The 14,376-nt window shown below is 33.5% G+C and overlaps 1 long non-coding RNA gene across 1 annotated transcript; it reads left to right on the top strand.

Annotated features, from left to right (window-relative positions):
• Positions 1-8,688: 8,688 nt before the first annotated feature.
• LOC119188895 lies at positions 8,689-13,544 on the top strand. Its single transcript, XR_005112146.1, has 2 exons — positions 8,689-8,906; positions 12,404-13,544. It is a non-coding gene; the product is annotated as an uncharacterized LOC119188895 (long non-coding RNA).
• The last annotated feature ends 832 nt before the right edge of the window (positions 13,545-14,376 follow it).

Below are 14,376 nucleotides of genomic sequence, written 5' to 3'. Positions count from 1 at the left end.
AAAATTATGTGTGTATTCTTTGTGAATTATCGCTTGCTTTATCGGTGAAGGAAAACATCGCGAGGAAACCTGCATACCTGAGAAGTTCATTATAGGAATTTCGAGGGTGTGTGAAGTCTACCAATCCGCACTAGGCCAGCGTGGTGGACTAAGGCCTAATCCCTCTCAGTAGTAGAGGAGGCCCGTGCTCAGCAGTGGGACAGTATATAATACAGGGCTGATATTATTATTATTACATAACGTATACATTGTTATCGCGCACATTTAATTTCATTTAAACCTCCTTCAAACAAAACGTTTTTCTGATAAGTCATACCTGACACAAGTATTATCTTTGTTTGTTGCAGTTATTTATTTATTTCGAAACACAAAGTACAACTGTCTTAATGAAGTATTAGGGTGCATTGTGTTTATCTCTAAAACGTATTTACAACTTACTCCATACTCCCATACATACTACAACATATTATTAGTGTCATTGACGTATATTCTATGGACACGAAAGTCCATTATAAACTATTTGTTCAAAATCTGAACTAAAATGACAATCAAAACGTCATTGTTATAACAAGCGTAGCTTCTCTAAGTAATCTGAGGTTATAAACTATTTATTCACTTGAACAACAAATAATTTTCTTTATTTCACTTATATTTTTTATTCGAATCCAGGTTTACACTTAGACTCGATTTTTTTATATCATGAGCGCCACTCCGTACACAACCACAAGTTGTCAATAATGACCATAATAAAGTCAGTTTGAATGGATTGCAGTTCAATTCAGTTGAACACAGTAAATGTTCGGAACGCCAGATCTAGTACTTAGTGCACTTACTTAGCATTTATAAATCAATATAAATGCACTAAGTACTAGATTTGATTATAATCATCAGATTAGTGTAATGATTGTCAGTAGAAAGGCTAGATTGTCATTGAGATCTTTTTTTACATGAAAATACTGTAACTTGTATATTTGATTACATGAAGTTGTTGAAAAAATATTCCAATAACAATCATTGTGTAATCTTATTAGCATTTAGATGCGAAGTGTGACGATTGCGGAATTCGAACGAAGTTATTAATTTATATATCAATACAAAGTTTATATCTTACGACTATAGTGGACATATGCTGGTTGTTAAATATTTTTTTAAATCCGCCTGGATAGCGACCACCGTACACAAGGTATTTAAACTCGCCATAGCGGCCCACGTAAGTGTGTCGCGTTCCGGGATCAGCCTGTGTATATCCGGCTCCAACAGGCCGGCATAATTATGTCGACTGCTGAGGGGTAATCATCTCTCGTCAGTCGACATTCTATTGGACCTCACTCCACTTACCATCAGGTACAGTGGGGTCACTTTGTCATGCACGCAGAAAAAAAAATGTTGTATACAGTTAATTTTATAAATAGTTTATTATGCTCGCGTGTCTGCTAGTGAATACTGGTGGTAGGTCTCTCATATGAGAGTCCGCCTGGGTACGTACCAACGCAATGTCTATTTCTGTCGCCAAGCAGCAGTGTGTAGTAACCGTTGTGTTCCGGTTTGAAGGACACTGTAGCCAGTGTAACTATTGGACATAGTGAGACTTAACATCTTATAACTCAGGATGGCGAGCGCAGTATATAGTATATATAGTATACTATGAATTACAAACAATACTTTGTAATTCATAGTATTGGATGGTATTTCTATTGTTTATAGGCGGTTGTATCGCTTACCATCGGGCAGAAATAAAAAAAAATCTAGAATAAAATACTTACCTCATTGAATTTAATGTCCTCCCACGAGCAATCCGATTTATGAAAAAAAAAAACATTTTTTGGTCTTTTTTACTCGCGGGAAAAACTATGTACAACACCTTGTATTAGTATATCGTCTATTCGGCGTAAATGTCTACCTAAGAATTTATCCCCAGAGCATTTCTACCGCATTCTATCGATTGAGTTGTTTACTTTCTTGCAATATTGCTGTCGGCTTGAGGCGTGTTGACGTTTCACTGTAAACTGAAGGAGGATGAATACTCGACATCGAGCAAGTTTGACGCTTGTGAATAAATTTGACGTAATCGGATTGAAATTACGTTTTCAATAAATTGGTCGAGTTATTGTAGGAAATTGTACGATCAGCAACAAAAGTCGATGAACAGATACTAATTTACAAAACACCTGAACACTGAAACGGACCATAAATCACTTACCAAAGAAGAGTACAGATTAAGGTTATCATTTCAATATGGACACCAAAGTAAAGGATTGGCTGAAAAATTATGAAAAAGAAACTGACGTTTACGTTGAATCCTTCGAAGAGAATCTTCTGCCAGAATAATTTTGAATTTACACATTTGTTTCTTAAACCAGCCAGTGCTCTATAAAATAGGATGTTTAAAATGTAACTAACCTATTCCTATTAATGTTATAATATTACTTATTAATATATTATGATGTTTTGCCCATACTTAAAAAATATATAATTCTGTTTATTAACTTCAATATGTACTATTATATTAACCTGAAGAATTTGTTTGTTTGAATGCGCTAAACTCAGGAACTACTTAACTTATTTTGAAAATATTTCACTAATAGAAAGTTACATTACTCCTGAGTGTTATAGGCTACTCTCTATCCCTATCTATGACTTTTGACCTTGAAAAACTTTTTCACGCGGGCGGAGCAGCGAGCCAAAGCTAATATGTTATAAAATAACAATTTAATTGATATTCTGGACTGTTGTATTAATTCGGCAATGTTTTGATAGTACAAAAGCGGTGCGCTGCGTTTCGCGAGATTGGTGTATTGAAGCTTGATGGGTTCAATTTAATGAATAGGAAAAAAAGCTTGTACTTATATAAAACAAAGAATGTGCTAATTTCAGCCACATTTGTATTTATTACAGATCATAAAAAGAATTCGCTAGTAATATTTGACATTCAATGGTTTTACTGCGTTCAGCTACTTTTGTAGTTCAATTATGTCAAGTTATTTTGAATTTAATGTAATCAGTAACTTATGGTAAATGATAATGATTAGGAAATATTGGAAACAAATTATGTTCAACGACTTCTGTTGCTGACTGTACCTACCTATATTCATTTTTATTTTATTTTTTAAGGAAAGCTTACGGACTAATTACTTAATAATATAGTGTGGGTAGCAATTATTTAACTAATTACTACTTTTACTAATAAGGCATAGTAAGAGACCTGACTTTTATATTTCGTTGATATTAAAATTATAAAAATAATTTGAGAAATATATTGGAGATGAATTTAGTGGAGGTAACAGGTTATAGGGCTTATAGTTAATTTAGAAAAAAATAGATAGATAGATAGATAATTCTTTATTGAACACCACATAAGTAAAAGAAAAAAAAAACTATAAATAAATTAACTATAGTTAGTGCAAAAATAGGCGGTCTTATCGCTAAGAACGATCTCTTCCAGACAACCATAGGGTGAAATTATTTCTACAGAGAAGTTAAAGTGTGTGAAGAAAATACAACATTTTGCATGGTTTGGATGGGATATAGCTGACGGAAGGTATGTTACAGCGCTTAGTTTCCGAAAAGGAAAAAGAAGCGATGCTGTGTACGTTGCCTTTTTATTTTCCCCAATTTTTTATATGCCAATATCTTCCACGCCTATCCTTTGGTTTCTGCGCCGTGCAAGATTGACTGACAGAAATGCCTCTGAATTAAATTCTTTATAAAAACTTTGCTCAAGTTTATTAACCATAAACCCATTTCTTCCATTTTAATATGTTTATGTTATGCGGCATCCGAGGTTGATTGGCAGAAATGCCTCTGAATTAAATTTTTATAAAAAATCCTAATGTATTAACTAAAATCCGTAGTTTTTCGTCTCTTTATCTTTCACATTTAACCGCATATTCCACTCCATTTTTCAAAATCCCAGTCAAATAAAAACAGCAAATGAAACCTGGTAAATTCTCTTAAAATATCAAACGAAATAAAATCCAAATACCTTTGGCGATGATAAAGGTTGGTAAATATTATCACGCATCCGGTTTTCCGGCGTATCCCGGGGCGGTGTAACCAGCCTTTGATGTGCAGTTTTGGACAGTATACTAGTTAACAGGTAAAGTTGAACGGAAAATTAAGCTAAATTGCATACATCGTTAATATTGTTACGTTTCAGTAACTATAGATTCCAGTATGCTTTGAAATAAAACATTCTTTTGGATTTTATCGTGTACTAACTGAGGTGTACATCTCAGTCTGCTCCGTGACCATGAAGGTGACAGTCTTCGGAACATGGGAGAAAATTATAATATGAATATCCGCGACAAGATCTGATTTTTTTTTATTTCGATGTCTAACATGCGAAATCATTTAAGTGTACTTACAGAAATCGATAAACAATGTAAAATGAATTAGGCGCTGCGTTGCTTTACTATGACACTGACATTTGCTTATTAGTTTTATAACACTGTACAATGGCAACAGGTTGACAGCGTCTACGCTGTGCTTTAAATAACAATTTAAAATAAATGTTAGTCATACCTTAATATTGACGATTAGACCTTGACTGCAGTAGTAATATCGATGTGTCTTTTTGTTCATAAATAAATGAATCTCGCCATTTTGTAAAAAAAAAAAGATTTATATTCCTCAAAGTAATTAAAAAACATCAAATACTGGCTGTTTTTTCTTAGGTGCAAATAAAAAACAGTCACGTGCAAAGATCAAATTGTTTCCTTAACATTTGTTATCACAAATTCGCTGGAATATACTAACCGCCTGAAAAGAAATATACGGCGCAGGAGCAAGGTTTATGTGCATGCGTTTCTTTTGACATCAGATGATGCGGATGTATACTGATTTTTTGTTACTTTACTTTACTCATAATTATTTATTTTACTTATAATGCCTATTTTTGCTTGCGACTTCAAGAAACAAAAGATGTGTCCAGAAAAAAAAAGTATGTAGAATAGGTTTTTATAATATAAATATTACAATTATATTTACAAATTAACCTTAGTTAACTACTAGTGAGAAAATTATAAAAATAAATGCTAGAGATTAGCCGCCAGCACCACATTTCAAAAGCCTCAATGCGAGAGAGATCTTTTGCCTTCAGGGTTCAAGTCTCCGCGCCATAAAGGAAAATGGAAAAGACCAAGTTGCGCACCAAATTAGTCTTTTTCCGACGCAGAATGCTACGGTCCCTCCATATCTTGGTCATCTTGGTCATCGCAGACTTGGCCATTACGATTCGGCGATGTATTTCCCTTTCACATGCATTTATGCATATTGGTTATGGATCAGCTTGAATATACCAATTCGATGATGGCACTTCATAAAACCGGCAGCATAGTTGCGTTTAGTAAGGCCTGTAACGAATCCAGTGATTAGTCCATTTATTACTCTAGTGATTAGGCTAGTGTTTATATTCCAGTGATTAGTCGAGTTGAACTCAATAGCTGGCGATTCATTATATTCCCCCTTCCTTCTTATAGAAGTATTCCAATTCCTTTGGCAGTGAGCAAAGCCTTTTGAGTAGGTAAGAGGCAAATTTTTCCAACTGCAAACTACACACATATTAGGATCACAAATACATATTATTAATCAATGCACCTGATAGTAAACGGGTGGCATCTCAGATTTTCGATTGAACAGAATGCGTATTACACAGACAGACACACTCACGTCTTTTATCCCGAAGGGGTAGGCAGAGGTACAACAGGTACACCTACTTTCCGCTCTGTTACATAGTGATGTCTCAACTTACTAAAGTGACATCGTTACGTCCCGATAGCGTCGGCTTTGTCATGTCTTTGTCTAATAATTATGTAGTCTTAATATAAATAATAAATATATTGTCAAGATACAGTGTCGTTATTAAGATCAATATACAACCACAATACACTCTCTATGATGTGATAGGAGGCAAGCTTGTCGCCATATCGAGCACAAAACCTAGATTCTGGGTTGATACTGAGTAGACAAACCCAATATAACATTGCCAGACTCGGGGATTGAACGTCTCCAGCACTGCAGTCGTACCGTAATGTAACTACGCCACCGAGACTGCCATTCAGCATCTCGGAGTCGCCCCATGAATACCTATCAACTAAGTTTTAGCGTTATCAATAAAAATGGAACAGTTGGTCGAGTTCCAGCCACCGGAAAACTAATAATATCAGCCCTGTATTATATACTTGCCCATTGCTGAGCACGGGCCTCCTCTACTACTGAGAGGGATTATGCCTTAGTCTACCACGCTGGCCTAGTGCGGATTGGTAGAATTCAAACACCTTCGAAATTCCTATAGAGAACTTCTCAGATGTGCAGGTTTCCTCACGATGTTTTCCTTCATCGTTAAAGCGAACGATAAATTCACAAAGAATACACACATGATTTTAGAAAAATCAGAGGTGTTTGCCCTTGGGATTTGAACCTGCGGACATTCGTCTCGGCAGACCGGAAAACTACTAATCACTACATAGTGTGAAACAAAGTCGCTTTCTCTGTCCCTATGTCCCTTTGTATGCTTAAATCTTTAAAACTACGCAACGGATTTTGATGCGGTTTTTAATAGATAGAGTGATACAAGAGGAAGGTTTATATGTATAATAACATCCATTAAATAGTGGAGAAATACTGTTATTTTGTTATGTTATACCCGTGCGAAGCCAGAGCGGGCCGCTATGTTTTTATATACAACGTTCACAGTTTTTCTGTAGTGTATTTAGTATCAGCATTGCACCCGTGCGAAGCCGGGGCGGGTCGCTAGTTAATAATATATGCCTTATTAATGCTATTATTAAATTCTAAAATCATCACAATCAGATTGGGTCAAAAGCAATTACAACTCGCAGTGTATCGAAGCCCGAAGCCAGTGGAAGTCAAATATTTTACTATTCACTCCGTTTGAAGTGCTCGAATCGTTTCCCCACGGTTCTAGTGAACTGTAAAAACCATCTGGCTAATGGAAGGTTTATCAAATATACCACGTGTACAAATATACCACGTCTACTACCTACTAATCTGTCTGTGGTTTGTATTATAATAAACTAAACAGAATTTAAGGTATTTTGATATCTCATTTACCTGTTACTTTTGTTATATTCAACGTGCCATATCGGAATTATAATATATGTATGACCACTTCTTCAATTGGGATTTGGAGTCCAGTGAGTCGCGAAAAATAATACCAGCAGTAATTGCAAAGCAGTCAATTATCAACAGCAACCTAATAACAACGTCGTACAAAAATGTCCACACGCCATCAATTATTTACAATCCATTTATCAGTTTCAAAAGCATGGAACGGAAACCACTTTCCCCGAACTATATCGCGATGCGCTCAAAAACTAGCAACGTTTTTACAAATTCTCAAAGGTTTTGTTTTTCAAATCCAATCCATATCGTTGTTGTGGAATCTGAACCAATATCATTCATATTTGAAGCTAGTGTGCATTTCATTCGAGTTTTGAACGTATCGGTCCCCGTTGCGGACGGAGTTAGGGGGCCCAAGGGACCCGTATCTCTTGCATTACAAGTGTAAGGGGAGTGTTTTGTAGTTTCATTAGATTTCTTTCTATCTACCTACGTCATAAAAAAATTTATTGGTATAAAACTATAACCGTAATTACTACACATTAAGAGTCGTATTGCGAAATAAGAAGTATAATATACTAGCTTTTTCTTGTGCCTTCTCCTGCGTGAAAGAGTTTTCGGGGATAAAAGTCCCGCCATATATGTTCCCGGGATAAAAATTAGCTTATGTCCTTCCCAGGGTCTCAAACTATCTCCATACCAAAATTTCTTAGAAATCTGTTGTGTAGTTGTTGGGTTTATCGCATTCAGACAAGACGACAGATGTGGTGGGGAGACTTTGCTTTTTAAATATATTTTTAGACCTTTTAAAATGAACATCTCTATCATACATGATTGTTGCGTAACTGTAACAGTTTATGCAGCGCACGCAACGGAAGCTCTTATAAGGAATTAATTTTCCCCATTTTTGCAACATTTGTCATTAACACTCTGCTACTATTCATAGCTCATAGCGTGATGTTATATAGCCTTTCTCGATAAATGGGTTATTCAACACTAAAAGATTTTTTTTAATTCGAACCAGTAGTTCCTGAGATAAGCGCGTTCAAACAAACACATACTTATCAAATTTATGTAGTAGTATAGTTAAATAGATTATAGATAGATAGATTATACTTATCAATCATTAGTTTAATAAATAACCATGAATTTATTAGGTAATATATTTTCTACGACGAAAATGTGTAATTATATCGAAAAGATAATACCTTCTGTTGCCCTAATTTCGCTATCTATAGGTATAACTAACATCTCGCATTTCTGTATATACATTTTACCAGCCCTTCATGTCAAACTTATTAATTTCGTCATGTTTCGTAAACAATATTAATTAAAATTAGTCATAAAACATAATATCAACTTTAAGATGACCTTTTGCCCTACATACCGATAAAGCAATTAGTCAACGGAAAAACTATAGATTAGGGATATCCATTACTTATGTAAAAATAATTATATTAATTAGTCCACACAAAAAATTCACTGAGTACGTATCTGTCGACACCACATGTTTGGAGTGAAGTACGAATAGGAAACAGGCGGCTTCCAGATGCACCCTTAAAATACTGTGGCACGTTCAAAAACGAATTCTCCCACATCAACATGAAGTCCATTTTCGCTTGACTCTGATATTTGAAAAAAAAAGTGGTCTTGAATGACTCGCCGGTCCTTCCCCGGCATTTTGTCGTCAAATTGTGAACGATTGAACGCTGTGGAAGTGTGGTTGTGTTTTTTCGTAATATTAAAGGTGTAATCGTAAGATATTGTGGGGCGGTACGTGTTTTTTCTTTGGTACACCTTGGCTTGGGCGGTGACCTAATTAACAAGTGAGTCTTGATACTTTTAGTCATTATTGTGACACAATACTGCTTTGTGGCAACGTAATTTTTATTATTCTTGTTTGAGAAGATGTTTGGCCATATAAGCATTTTTATTTCATGTTCGTTATTTTACCATTATGTTATCTTTTTTAAACATTGAAAATAGTTGAATTAATTCATATTTCTTAATTATAAGCTGAGGTTTCATATATATTGAATTATTATCTACAATAATTTTGAATTATATTATAAATATGAATATTATATTTAATTATATTAAGTACTTATGTTGTTACCATGTATCTGTCACGTAGTACTAGTTAAATATTTATAAATAAGTCTAATTACATTTTAAATCACAAATATAACTTCACAAATAAAAAAATGATCGTAGTACTCAACTACAATTTTAGAAAACACTTATAATTATGTATAAAAATATAATTAATATCTTTTTAAATACATATAAAAACCAACTGTCTATTACAGCGAATAAAAATCGCACGTTTTATCTATAGGTTAAGTATAGACTCTAGATTCAGACTCTACACTCAAGTGTAGGTACTCAAGACCGGGATTAATACTTAAGTTATAAAGTTCGATATATAATTAAGGTGCATTTATATATTTTTACATCATTATTGTACTTGAAATTACTTTTTTGAAATTAAGCTGCAATTAAATGACAATTAGCCATTGACATTCATGTGTTTTTGCTATTATTTTTACGGTAGGCAATCATCATGTGAAGTAATATTTCGCTTTAAGGCATCGACGTGTGCATATAATCTTATACAGGGTAATTTTGACATTGCGTTACTAAAATTAAGTAAATACATGCATAAAATATAATATCCGTATTTCCAAATAGGTCCCAGTCTCGCCATTCCTATTGTCCTATTCAATTGAGCGCTAATGTTGCCGTCACAGTAATTTTGATCCTATTCCACGACCGAACTATATTACGTACGAAATTATATAGTATCGGGCCAAATATGTATCCATGGGCGAAGTCCCCTTCAAATTGACCCGCATTGGACAATTACTATCGCGCGTTTAAATGCTGGGCTACCAATATAAATGATTGTCTATTTTTAAACTAGTAGTATGTTGGATGGTTTGGAATACAGATATTATGAGAATTGAAGGTTTTGTTAATTTATGTAATATTTTTTTAATAAACACATGGCGCGACAAATGAGCATGCTTGACTAGCGACATCTCGTGAGTAAATGCAACACTAAACTAACTGAACCACATAATAAATGAGCGCGTTCTGAGGTAACAGACATAAAAAAATACACGTCGAATTGATAACCTCCTCCTTTTTAAGTCGGTTAATAATCCGTGGCAGCGCACTGCCGTCACCCTGATGTTTTCTCATAATCTTAGATTTCGCACTGGCTTCAATGTTATATGTATATTAGTTTTAATTTTGTTTATTTATTTTTATTTGTAACTTTATTGTACACATAAGAATACTGTATTTAAAATGATAAAGATAATGATATGATATTATTTACATAATTTACAATGCATTATATATTGTGTGTATATTTATTTATTTATCTTATTGTTATATGTGTAATGTCTATTAATTTTTAATAATTCTATTATATATAAATATATACATATACATTTAATAAAAAAAATTACCATTTACAGAAGTACCTACCTTGTTTATCTCTGCACCACCTTAAGAATTGAATGAATGGTAGAAAATGCCTTTTGCATTAATCCGCCTATATACTTCTCTGTATATAAAGTGTAATTAAATAAATAAATAAATATGGTACAATTGACGGTCTTATGGTTTGAAGCCCTCTCTTACTGATAACTATGGGATGGGGAAGAGAAATAGCAAGAATGGGTAGTTCATGGCGTACAAGGTCGTTACTAATTAATCAAAAAGAAACCAAATATACGCGAGCACATAAACATATATCTATATACATATATAAATATATAGGTACTGAATAAAGTATATTTTGATGTGGTCTCTGTTAGTTTCGTTTCAGACATAAACGCTTATACATGCAATATTAATTGTTTAAGGCCTCTTGCCATAAATAGAAATAACTGGAATCATTCGAAAGGCTTCGTATTATTTGAGAACTTCGTAACAAGAATGTATTGCGTTACATGTTTTCGCATTGAGAAAGTTTTGAACTGCTTTCATTATACCTATTATATTAAAGTTAAAAATGTTTAAACGAAACTGTAAAGAAATAAAGTATGGTATTTTTTATTCTGTCCAAGTTGACAATGGGACTTATTCTGGGAAAGAATGTTTTAATTGTTTATGGTTGTGTAAATTTATGTTGAGTAAAATTTTATTCATTTAAACCCTCAATGATATAGCTTTTGCTGGTGGCTTCACCCGCGTGTAAGAGTTTTCTGTCATAAAAGTCCCGATATATATTGTCTAGGGATAAAAAGCTTATATACTAGGGTCTCAATTTCCACACCAAATTTCATCGAAATCTGTTGGGTAGATTTTCAGTTTATCGCGTTCGGACAGGCGGACAGATACGCAGGCGGACCAACAGTTATCGTTATATTTCATAAAACCGTAATGCACTATTAACTTAAACCTTCCCCACAAAATGTACTATCTTTTAGTAAAAACCGTACAAAAATCCGTTCAGTAGATTTTGAGAAAATCGATCACATACAGACCGAGATCTTATGAATAGTTTCATTATAGGTATAGATAGATAATAATTTAAAATCTGTTAGAGTGTAAACTCAGTCACATGCCTAATTCGTCCCCTAAGGAATTATTGTAGAATTGGATGATTCAGGGTATAATTTAAAGGGCACAGAACATTCTGCTTCAACACGGGCAATATCTACTTCCATCATAGATCACTCACAATAGCTAATCAATGAGCATTTCAATGACATTGGTCATAATGATTACTTATGTTTACGCGAATGTTAGACATTAAAATTTAATTATTTTTATTAGGACTAGTCCCTCCGCGAAGGCTGCAGTCTTCGAAACTTCGGGAGAAAACTAAAACATTAAAACTGCGATAAAATCCGAAAAATAGTTTAATTTTAATGACATTGGTAATTTAAAATTTATCTAGCGCTTGCATGGTGACCTTTAGGAAGGGCTATTCACGGTTATTTCGTAGTGGTATAAAAACTTCAAATTGCCCTTTTAATTTACAATAGACTGAAGAATAAGGGCTTGTAGCACGTAAGATGTGGAACCATTATACTGGACTATGTGTTCTTTGAGTCTACACCTGCATGTAAACCTTTTTGTATTATGCGTATTTTATAAAAAAAATATATAAGCAAATTTTCCGACTTGGAGATCAAATTTAAGACTAAATACCATCTAAAATATGTGTTTTTTCTTCATTACTATCGTTATTAAGTTTTACTTAACTTTAATCTCATTTATATTGTATATTTTCTTGCTCAAATAAAAATATGACTTTACTAATATTAGATAAAACATAAGCATAATATAACCTGTTTGATTACAGAATGACATCAGACCTATCAACCCAGTCTCAAGAGACAAATCCGATCTTAGCCCACGACCTACACAAGGTGCTACTCAAGATATTTCTGGCTAAAGGCAGTCAGCTGAGTGGAGCGTTGACGTCACAAGAAATCAATAAATTATTACGGGAATACGCGTATAGAGGCGGTGATATTAAGTACGAGAAACGTCCTTCCAACCACTAGCAATAAGTTGGAGAAAATTAGTCCTTATATGTAGAGAATTAAATACTATTTAACAGAACTCTATTCTAGTCTTAATCCAAAGATGAGTTCTTTTTTAAGATTTTTTTAAATAGTCTTGTGATTAATATTTATGATACTTTTCAAGATGGCGGATACATTTAGTATATTAAGTAATAAAATGATCTTTGTCATACTAGACAATCGTCGTAGAGTCGCTCATATTATGATAGGGCAATTGTTCAATTCCCAATACCTTTTCAATTAATATCATTATTATTCGTCACTGAAAACGGAGTATTTAATTATTATCTTCATTTATTCAGTATTACATATATACAGTCTAATATAGCCAATGTTGATTATCGTCTGTTCTATCAGATTTTCGAAATAGCAAGAGTTTCAAGATTGCTATTAAAACCTACCTAGGTCTAGGCATCTTTTATTCCTGCCAGACTTTTTTTGTTCGAAATAATATAAGCACTAATATGTAATTTAATATATTTTTGTAACTTACATATAATTTAAGAAATTTTATTTAAGTATAATCAAAGAATAGAGAGTATTAGTAAATTTTGCATGTCGTATTAAAATATATTAAAACCAATATAATTAGATAATTAATAACTTAGGTGTTCAAGTCAACGCATAATAGGTAAAACTATTTTCATTGTCAGAACTTCCTTTCAACTTTAGTATAAAACAAAATGTTAATTGTAATTAGTGTAATGAGTTCGCTTGCTATGAAGGGATTATGTGCGCAATATTTTTATTATCTTACTTTTACTTTTATAACCTGCAATTATAGTATTTACACCTAGGGTTAAGTTTAGCAAATGTATTTAATTTAAATCTTAGGTTACTTGCACAACGACTCACTAAATATGATTACTGGTAAATATGTTTTAACCATGGTGCTGTCTTCCTCAACTCTTAAAAGATGAGACAGCACGAAATTTTAAACCTGTTTAGCGCTAAATATGTTAAGCAAGTCGTTGCGTAAGCTAGCTTTAGATTAATTATAATGTCCAAAAAATACTTTGTGAGTCACACACGAATTTATATTTATCTAATAGCAATAAAATTCAAACTATTTCTCACTTACAAAGTTGTTTTATTTTATCTTACATTTTTTTAATTTGACATACGTTTGTTAGCCTGACATGGGTATTATACAAACATATCGGATTATTGGGTGAGCGCTTTGGGCGATCGCAACCCTTGAAAAATTAAGTAACCATGCTGTGGGCAACCAATTAGCGGGTTACGAACTTCGCTTCAGGACGGCCATTGGGAAAGAATGCGAAATCAACGATTAGGGATGAGCATACTAAACACTTTATTCATTGCTTAGAACTTTGAAATTTAGGAAAGGTCAGGTGAACGGGGAACGGGGAACGCGGCAAGAACGGAATTGCGGTCTTGGGGAGTGTGGGAGTTTTCGGAATGTTTTTTTAAGACGAATAGCCAGAGTGATATCGTCCTGTGGGTCTGTCAGAACTGAACGTGGCCGTCTGCATTTAGAGCGGTCGAATGGAGTATCTTTAATTGTTTCAGCTTTCAAATTTGAAAGCACAGTAACTGCAAATCAATCATTAAGTAACTACAGAAGTGAAGTAGGAAAAAGTGGATCAATCAAACCACATTTTATTTATTTTTCAGGGTTTTATTACTTTTAATTATTGGGTTAATTGGTGTTTTGCTTCTGAATCTCATATTTCGCAGTAGCAAATGATTATTTAAAACACTGATAGTGTCTATTTTTAACCAG

Source organism: Manduca sexta, chromosome 10 (genome assembly GCF_014839805.1).
Source record: "Manduca sexta isolate Smith_Timp_Sample1 chromosome 10, JHU_Msex_v1.0, whole genome shotgun sequence".
Classification (NCBI taxonomy): Eukaryota; Metazoa; Arthropoda; class Insecta; order Lepidoptera; family Sphingidae; genus Manduca; species Manduca sexta.
This window is presented reverse-complemented; position numbering and strand designations above follow the sequence as displayed.